Raw genomic sequence first — 9,464 nt, forward strand, 5'->3', positions numbered from 1 at the left:
AAACACCGTAAAACCGGATTTACGCCGTCGTAGTAACACCGCGGGCTGTTTTGGGTTAGTTAATTAAAAACTATGATAAACTTTGATTTAAAAGTTGTTATTCTGAGAAAATGATTTTTATTATGAACATGAAACTATATCCAAAAATTATGGTTAAACTCAAAGTGGAAGTATGTTTTCTAAAATGGTCTTCTAGACGTCGTTCTTTCGACTGAAATGACTACCTTTACAAAAACGACTTGTAACTTATTTTTCCGACTAAAACCTATACTTTTTCTGTTTAGATTCACAAAATAGAGTTCAATATGAAACCATAGCAATTTGATTCACTCAAAACGGATTTAAAATGAAGAAGTTATGGGTAAAACAAGATTGGATAATTTTTCTCATTTTAGCTACGTGAAAATTGGTAACAAATCTATTCCAACCATAACTTAATCAACTTGTATTGTATATTATGTAATCTTGAGATACCGTAGACACGTATACAATGTTTCGACCTATCATGTCGACACATCTATATATATTTCGGAACAACCATAGACACTCTATATGTGAATGTTGGAGTTAGCTATACAGGGTTGAGGTTGATTCCAAAATATATATAGTTTGAGTTGTGATCAATACTGAGATACGTATACACTGGGTCGTGGATTGATTCAAGATAATATTTATCGATTTATTTCTGTACATCTAACTGTGGACAACTAGTTGTAGGTTACTAACGAGGACAGCTGACTTAATAAACTTAAAACATCAAAATATATTAAAAGTGTTGTAAATATATTTTAAACATACTTTGATATATATGTATATATTGTTATAGGTTCGTGAATCAACCAGTGGCCAAGTCTTACTTCCCGACGAAGTAAAAATCTGTGAAAGTGAGTTATAGTCCCACTTTTAAAATCTAATATTTTTGGGGTGAGAATACATGCAGGTTTTATAAATGATTTACAAAATAGACACAAGTACGTGAAACTACATTCTATGGTTGAATTATCGAAATCGAATATGCCCCTTTTTATTAAGTCTGGTAATCTAAGAATTAGGGAACAGACACCCTAAGTGACGCGAATCCTAAAGATAGATCTATTGGGCCTAACAAACCCCATCCAAAGTACCGGATGCTTTAGTACTTCGAAATTTATATCATATCCGAAGGGTGTCCCGAAATGATGGGGATAATGTCGGTTACCAGGTGTTCACCATATGAATGATTTTTATCTCTATGTATGGGATGTGTATTGAAATATGAAATCTTGTGGTCTATTGTTACGATTTGATATATATAGGTTAAACCTATAACTCACCAACATTTTTGTTGACGTTTAAAGCATGTTTATTCTCAGGTGAATACTAAGAGCTTCCACTGTTGCATACTAAAATTAGGACAAGATTTGGAGTCCATGTTTGTATGATATTGTGTAAAAACTACATTCAAGAAACTGATTTCGATGTAACATATTTGTATTGTAAACCATTATGTAATGGTCGTGTGTAAACAGGATATTTTAGATTATCATTATTTGATAATCTACGTAAAGCTTTTTAAACCTTTATTTATGAAATAAAGGTTATGGTTTGTTTTAAAAATGAATGCAGTCTTTGAAAAACGTCTCATATAGAGGTCAAAACCTCGCAACGAAATCAATTAATATGGAACGTTTTTAATCTATAAGAACGGGACATTTCAGTTGGTATCCGAGCGTTGGTCTTAGAGAACCAGAATTTTGCATTAGTGTGTCTTATCGAGTTTGTTAGGATGCATTAGTGAGTCTGGACTTCGACCGTGTTTACTTGAAAAATGATTGCTTAACAAATTTTGTTGGAAACTATATATTTTTAACATGTGAATATTATGTGATATATTAATCTCTTAACGCGTTTGATATTATGTGATAGATGTCTACCTCTAGAACAAGTCCTATTGACTCACCTAATAATAATGAAGAGTCAAATGTAAATTTGAATGATTCGTGAACTGATTCACAAGTTCCCGAAGAGGAACCGGAAGAAGAGTCGGAACCGGAAGAAGAATCGGAACCGGAAGAAGAATCGGAACCGGATGAAGAAGTAGAACCGGTGGGGGAAATAATAAAACGGTTAAGTAAAAGAAAATCCTCAACCAACCGACCAAGGTTAATTATGGTCAATGGTGTTTCCGCCAAGGAAGCAAAATATTGGGAGGATTACCAATTCTCCGATGAATCGGATTCCGACGAGAATTCCGATGATGTTATAGAAATTACCCCAACTGAATTTAAAAAGGCAAAAGAAAATAATAAGGGAAAGGGCATAAAAATAGAGAAATCTAATTCCAACCCCGATGAACTTTATATGTATCGTCAACCCCCGAAGTCCTTAAGTTGTAACAATGACCCGGGAACCTCTAAACCACCAGGTTTTTCTAAACCGTTGTGGAAAACGACAGTTAGTATTAGGGGAACATCATATATCCCTAGAAACTTGGCAAAACGAACCAAAACCGAAGAAGAAGAAACGAGCGAGTCGGAATAAGATAGTTGTATTCGTGTGGTGTAATATATGTAATATAGTGTGCTTATGTTTTATGATATATGTAAAAATTGCTTGTATTAATAAGTATTTTTTTTATGAATCTAACTCTTGTCTATTTTACAGTTTAAAAACACAAAATGGATAGACAACCCAATATTTTAAGAGACCTACCCAGAGACATGATTGATGAAATCTTGTCTAGAGTCGGTCAGAATTCCTCTGCACAACTATTTAAGGCGAAATCAGTTTGTAAGACATTCGAAGAACGTTCCAAGAATGTCTTGGTTTATAAGAGACTTTCGTTTGAAAGATGGGGGATATCACATTGGGAAACCCATAAGTTACGATGTGTTTACTTTGACGCATATATTGCGGGGAACCCAAATGCTATTTTACGCAACGGGTTAAGAAATTATTTTGACTCAATATATTCGAATATTGGACTTCGTGATTTAGAAAAAGCGTCTAACCTGCAACATAAAGAAGCATGTTATGCTTACGGATTAGTAATGATCGCTTCTCACCAAAGTGAGAACAAGAACATCGGGCTACAACTATTAAACAAAACGTTTCCACAAGTGACGGAGTCGGTAATTGGGGTAAGAAATGAGGTTTTTAGATTGTTACGGGACTGTTGGACATTACGTAACCCTCGTCCCTTTGACGACGTTACAACATGCTGTCTTATCAACGGCCATAACGGTTATGTTCCACAAGACCAAGGATGGGAAGTAGTCCTAGTAAAACCAGAATGCATGACTTGTTTCTGGACGTATGAATTACGTGTCTTTATTGCCTTTACTGAACGACTTGTGTACTAGCTAGAATTATCTTCACAACTATCTTGTATCAAAGTTATTGTGTGCTATATTTCATGCTTTATGTAAAATAAGCGGTATTGTAAGTTTGTAAAATATTGTATAAAAGTTTGAACGCAAAATATTATTATAATCAGTTTTTCATATAGAATTGTAGTAGTTGAATTGTATATTAGCTACCAAGTATGAACTTAACGGGTAGGTACTACCCGAATTTAAACTTATAAAACGCTAATATGAAGAAAAAGCTTTTATAAATGAGTTCATATTATGCTATGAAATACTATTAACTACTCTTAATATTCTGTATGATTAACTTGTTCCATTTGACTATTTTGAAGGAAATGGCACCGACTACTCGACACACCGTGAATATGAATGAAGAGGAATTCCGTACTTTTCTAGCTTCAAACATAGCCGCAGTACAGGCTGCGCTACATACCAACAATAACCTTGGATCTGGCAGTACAGGAAATCGTGTAGGATGCACCTACAAAGAATTCACTGCCTGCAAACCTTTGGAATTTGATGGAACCGAAGGACCGATCGGATTGAAACGGTGGACCGAGAAGGTCGAATCGGTGTTTGCCATAAGTAAGTGTACTGAAGAGGACAAACTGAAGTACGCTACGCATACCTTCACAGGTTCTGCGTTAACATGGTGGAATACCTATCTAGAGCAAGTGGGACAAGATGATGCGTACGCACTACCGTGGTCAGCATTCAAGCACTTGATGAACGAGAAGTACCGTCCCAGAACCGAGGTCAATAAGCTCAAGACAGAACTTAGAGGGTTACAGACCCAAGGATTTGATATTACCACGTACGAAAGACGATTCACAGAATTGTGCCTATTGTGTCCGGGAGCATTCGAAGATGAGGAAGAGAAGATCGACGCGTTTGTGAAAGGATTACCGGAAAGAATCCAAGAAGATATAAGTTCACACGAGCCCGCCTCTATACAACAGGCATGTAGAATGGCTCACAAACTAGTGAACCAGATTGAAGAAAGAATTAAAGAACAGACTGCTGAAGAGGCCAATGTGAAGCAAGTCAAAAGAAAGTGGGAGGAAAGCGGTGATAAGAATCACCAATACAACAACAACAGCAATTACAACAATAATCGCAACAATTATCCCAACAATCGCAACATCAATCGCAACTACAACAAACGGCCCAACAACAACAACAACAACAACAACAACAACAGCAACTACAACAATCATCCCAACAACAATAATAACCGCAACAACAATCAGAAGCAGCTATGCCAAAGGTTGAAAAGTATCACTCGGGGTTCTGCACCAAATTTTGCAACAAGTGTAAAAGAAATGGTCATAGCGCGGCGAAGTGTGAGGTCTACTTACCAGGGGTTAATAGAACGAAAGGAACAAATGGTGTCGGAACGAGTAATGGCGGAGCAAGTAGTGTCGGAGCAAGTTATGCCAATGTAGTTTGTTATAAATGTGGAAAACCGGGCCAGATTATTAGAAATTGCCCGAACCAGGAGAACACGAATGGACAAGGCCGCGGAAGAGTTTTCAATATTAATGCGGCAGAGGCACAGGAAGACCCGGAGCTTGTTACGGGTACGTTTCTTATTGACAATAAATCTGCTTACATTTTATTTGATTCGGGTGTGGATAGAAGCTATATGAGTAGAGATTTTTGTGCTAAATTAAGTTGTCCATTGACGCCTTTGGATAGTAAATTTTTACTCGAATTAGCAAATGGTAAATTAATTTCAGCAGATAATATATGTCGGAATCGAGAAATTAAACTGGTTAGCGAAACATTTAAGATTGATTTGATACCAGTAGAGTTAGGGAGTTTTGATGTGATAATCGGTATGGACTGGTTGAAAGAAGTGAAAGCAGAGATCGTCTGTTACAAAAATGCAATTTGCATTATACGAGAAAAAGGAAAACCCTTAATGGTGTACGGAGAAAAGGGCAACACCAAGCTACATCTTATTAGTAATTTGAAGGCACAAAAACTAATAAGAAAAGGTTGCTATGCTGTTCTAGCACACGTCGAGAAAGTACAAACTGAAGAAAAGAGCATCAATGATGTTCCCATTGCAAAAGAATTTCCCGATGTATTTCCGAAAGAATTACCGGGATTACCCCCACATCGATCCGTTGAATTTCAAATAGATCTTGTACCAGGAGCTGCACCAATAGCTCGTGCTCCTTACAGACTCGTACCCAGCGAGATGAAAGAACTGCAAAGCCAATTACAAGAACTTTTAGAGCGTGGTTTCATTCGACCAAGCACATCACCGTGGGGAGCTCATGTTTTGTTTGTCAAGAAGAAAGATGGTACATTCAGGTTGTGTATCGACTACCGAGAGTTGAACAAACTTACCATCAAGAACCGCTACCCACTACCGAGAATCGATGACTTATTTGATCAACTACAAGGCTCGTCTGTTTATTCAAAGATTGACTTACGTTCCGGGTATCATCAAATGCGGGTGAAAGAAGATGATATTCCAAAGACTGCTTTCAGAACACGTTACGGTCATTACGAGTTTATGGTCATGCCGTTTGGTTTAACTAATGCACCAGCTGTGTTCATGAACCTTATGAACCGAGTGTGTGGACCATACCTTGACAAGTTTCTCATTGTTTTCATTGATGACATACTTATTTACTCAAAGAATGACCAAGAACATGGTGAACATTTGAGAAAGGTGTTAGAAGTATTGAGGAAAGAAGAATTGTACGCTAAGTTTTCAAAGTGTGCATTTTGGTTGGAAGAAGTTCAATTTCTCGGTCACATAGTGAACAAAGAAGGTATTAAGGTGGATCCGGCAAAGATAGAAACTGTTGAAAAGTGGGAAACCCCGAAAACTCCGAAACACATACGCCAGTTTTTAGGACTAGCTGGTTACTACAGAAGGTTCATCCAAGACTTTTCCAGAATACCAAAACCCTTGACTGCATTAACGCATAAAGGGAAGAAATTTGAATGGAAGGATGAACAAGAGAAAGCGTTTCAGTTATTGAAGAAAAAGCTAACTACGGCACCTATATTGTCATTGCCTGAAGGGAATGATGATTTTATGATTTATTGTGACGCATCAAAGCAAGGTCTCGGTTGTGTATTAATGCAATGAACGAAGGTGATTGCTTATGCGTCTAGACAATTGAAGATTCACGAAAAAAATTATACGACGCATGATTTGGAATTAGGCGCGGTTGTTTTTGCATTAAAGACTTGGAGGCACTAGTTATATGGGGTCAAAAGTATTATATATACCGACCACAAAAGTCTTCAACACATATTTAATCAGAAACAACTGAATATGAGGCAGCGTAGGTGGATTGAATTATTGAATGATTACGACTTTGAGATTCGTACCACCCGGGGAAGGCAAATGTGGTAGCCGATGCCTTGAGCAGGAAGGACAGAGAACCCATTCGAGTAAAATCTATGAATATAATGATTCATAATAACCTTACTACTCAAATAAAGGAGGCGCAACAAGGAGTTTTAAAAGAGGAAAATTTAAAGGATGAAATACCCAAAGGATCGGAGAAGCATCTTAATATTCGGGAAGACGGAACCCGGTATAGGGCTGAAAGGATTTGGGTACCAAAATTTGGAGATATGTGAGAAATGGTACTTAGAGAAGCTCATAAAACCAGATACTCAATACATCCTGGAACGGGGAAGATGTACAAGGATCTCAAGAAACATTTTTGGTGGCCGGGTATGAAAGCCGATGTTGCTAAATACGTAGGAGAATGTTTGACGTGTTCTAAGGTCAAAGCTGAGCATCAGAAACCATCAGGTCTACTTCAACAACCCGAAATCCCGGAATGGAAATGGGAAAACATTACCATGGATTTCATCACTAAATTGCCAAGGACTGCAAGTGGTTTTGATACTATTTGGGTAATAGTTGATCGTCTCACCAAATCAGCACACTTCCTGCCAATAAGAGAAGATGACAAGATGGAGAAGTTAGCACGACTGTATTTGAAGGAAGTCATCTCCAGACATGGAATACCAATCTCTATTATCTCTGATAGGGATGGCAGATTTATTTCAAGATTCAGGCAGACATTACAGCAAGCATTAGGAACTCGTCTAGACATGAGTACTGCCTATCATCCACAAACTGATGGGCAGAGCGAAAGGACGATACAAACGCTTGAAGACATGCTACGAGCATGTGTTATTGATTTCGGAAACAGTTGGGATCGACATCTACCTTTAGCAGAATTTTCCTACAACAACAGCTACCATTCAAGCATTGAGATGGCGCCGTTTGAAGCACTTTATGGTAGAAAGTGCAGGTCTCCGATTTGTTGGAGTGAAGTGGGGGATAGACAGATTACGGGTCCGGAGATTATACAAGAAACTACCAAGAAGATCATCCAAATTCAACAACGGTTGAAAACCGCCCAAAGTCGACAAAAGAGCTACGCTAACATTAAAAGAAAAGATATAGAATTTGAAATTGGAGAGATGGTCATGCTTAAAGTTGCACCTTGGAAAGGCGTTGTTCGATTTGGTAAACGAGGGAAATTAAATCCAAGGTATATTGGACCATTCAAGATTATTGATCGTGTCGGACCAGTAGCTTACCGACTTGAGTTACCTCAACAACTCGCGGCTGTACATAACACTTTCCATGTCTCGAATTTGAAGAAATGTTTTGCTAAAGAAGATCTCACTATTCCGTTAGATGAAATCCAAATCAACGAAAAACTTCAATTCATCGAAGAACCCGTCGAAATAATGGATCGTGAGGTTAAAAGACTTAAGCAAAACAAGATACCAATTGTTAAGGTTCGATGGAATGCTTGTAGAGGACCCGAGTTCACCTGGGAGTGTGAAGATCAGATGAAGAAGAAATACCCGCATCTATTTCCAGAAGATTCGTCAACACCTTCAACAGCTTAAAATTTCGGGACGAAATTTATTTAACGGGTAGGTACTGTAGTGACCCGAACTTTTCCATGTTTATATATATTAATTGAGATTGATATTTACATGATTAAATGTTTCCAACATGTTAAGCAATCAAACTTGTTAAGACTTGATTAATTGAAATATGTTTCATATAGACAATTGACCACCCAAGTTGACCGGTGATTCACGAACGTTAAAACTTGTAAAAACTATACGATGACATATATATGGTTATATATATAGTTAACATGTTTTTATTATAAGTATGTATCTCATTAAGTATTTTTAACAATGAGTTATATACATAAAAATGAGACTATTAATTTAAGAAACTCGAAAACGATATATATAACGATTATCGTTATAACAACGTCTTACTAGGTACATATGAATCATATTAAGATATTGATACACTTGGTTAATTATGTTAAATGATAAGTAAATATATTATTAAGTGTATTAACAATGAAATACATATGTAAAAATAAGACTACTAACTTAATGATTTCGAAACGAGACATATATGTAACGATTATCGTTGTAACGACATTTAACTGTATATACATCATACTAAGATATATTATATATCATAATATCATGATAATATAATAATTTAACATCTCATTTGTTATAATAAACAACGGGTTAACAACATTCAACAAGATCGTTAACCTAAAGGTTTCAAAACAACATTTACATGTAACGACTAACGATGACTTAACGACTCAGTTAAAATGTATATACATGTAGTGTTTTAATATGTATTCATACACTTTTGAAAGACTTCAAGACACTTATCAAAATACTTCTACTTAACAAAAATGCTTACAATTACATCCTCGTTCAGTTTCATCAACAATTCTACTCGTATGCACCCGTATTCGTACTCGTACAATACACAGCTTTTAGATGTATGTACTATTGGTATATACACTCCAATGATCAGCTCTTAGCAGCCCATGTGAGTCACCTAACACATGTGGGAATCATCATTTGGCAACTAGCATGAAATATCTCATAAAATTACAAAAATATGAGTAATCATTCATGACTTATTTACATGAAAACAAAATTACATATCCTTTATATCTAATCCATACACCAATGACCAAAAACACATACAAACACTTTCATTCTTCAATTTTCTTCATCTAATTGATCTCTCTCAAGTTCTATCTTCAAGTTCTAAGTGTTCTTCAT

Source organism: Rutidosis leptorrhynchoides, chromosome 10 (genome assembly GCF_046630445.1).
Source record: "Rutidosis leptorrhynchoides isolate AG116_Rl617_1_P2 chromosome 10, CSIRO_AGI_Rlap_v1, whole genome shotgun sequence".
NCBI classification, from domain to species: Eukaryota; Viridiplantae; Streptophyta; class Magnoliopsida; order Asterales; family Asteraceae; genus Rutidosis; species Rutidosis leptorrhynchoides.